The following is a 1,168-nucleotide window of genomic DNA, read 5'->3' as shown; positions in this document are numbered from 1 at the left end:
CCCTAGGAGCTTTGTTGTCTGGTTTTTCTCCCATGACAAATTAGTCTTAGGTAAAGGGTAAGGCAAAGAATTGTTTAGAAGATCTTTAATGGAAGAAACACACATAGCATAGGCTCGGGAACCCAAGTCCTTGAGGGAGGTTGGACACTCTCCTTTGCTGGAGTTGCTCCGAGTGAGAGGGGGAGGGCTGGGGTTGAAGTTTTGTTAGCCCCAAGACTACCAGCCTGTTTGTTGGGATTTACCCCGGGGGACGAGAGGGAAGCTTCCCTGTGCCTTTGGGTCAGGGAATGGGTCCTGACTGTTGTTTGTGCATATGCACCAAATAGAAGCTCAGAGTACCCACCCTTTTTGGAGTCCCTGGGATGAGTGGCAGTAGTACTCCATTGTCCTGCTGGGGGACTTCAATGCTCACGTGAGTAGTGTCAGCATTACCTGGAAGGACGTGATTGGGAGGAGTGGCCCGCCAGATCTACCACTGAAGTGGTGATCTGTTATTGGACACCTGTGCAAGCCGCAGTTTAGCCATAACAAACACCATGTTCGAACATAAGGAATGCTCATTGGTACACTTGGTACCAGTCTCCGATCCAAGTACTAACCAGGCCCAAGCCTTCTTAGCTTCCGAGATCAGACGAGAGGGGGCGTTCTTCGGCTGGTATGGCCGTGAGCAATCTCTGCTTGAAAATCTTGGACTTTAAACAACCTAGGCTTGAAAACATATCACAGAGTGAAATTACCTCTTTACTTACTTTAGAAAAAAACTAACAAAGCAATGCAAAAAAACTTCATTTTAAAAAAAATTTCAACAGTTAAAGCTTACAGGACCTGGTATTCCCAGGAGGTCTCCCATCCAAGTACTAACCAGGCCCAAGCCTTCTTAGCCTCCGAGATCAGACGAGACCGGGCGTTCTTGGGCTGGTATGGCCGTAAATAATCTCTGCTTGAAAATCTTGGACTTTAAGCAACCTAGGCTTGAAAACATATCACAGAGTGAAAATACCTCTTAAGTTACTTTAGAAAAAAACTAACAAAGCGATGCAAAAAAACTTCATTTTAAAAAGTTTTTCAACAGTTAAAGCTTACAGCACCTGGTATTCCCAGGAGGTCTGCCATCCAAGTACTAACCAGGCCCAAGCCTTCTTAGCTTCCGAGACCAGACGAGACCGGG

General features: G+C 46.2%; 1 pseudogene; it reads right to left on the bottom strand.

Annotated features, from left to right (window-relative positions):
- Window positions 1-813: 813 nt before the first annotated feature.
- On the bottom strand, window positions 814-932 carry LOC114797512 (uncharacterized; annotated as a pseudogene).
- Window positions 933-1,168: the final 236 nt, after the last annotated feature.

The sequence above is a fragment of the Denticeps clupeoides genome, chromosome 9, assembly GCF_900700375.1.
Source record: "Denticeps clupeoides chromosome 9, fDenClu1.1, whole genome shotgun sequence".
Taxonomy (NCBI): Eukaryota; Metazoa; Chordata; class Actinopteri; order Clupeiformes; family Denticipitidae; genus Denticeps; species Denticeps clupeoides.
Note: the sequence above shows the minus strand (reverse complement) of the source record. Positions and strands in the feature narration are given on the sequence as shown.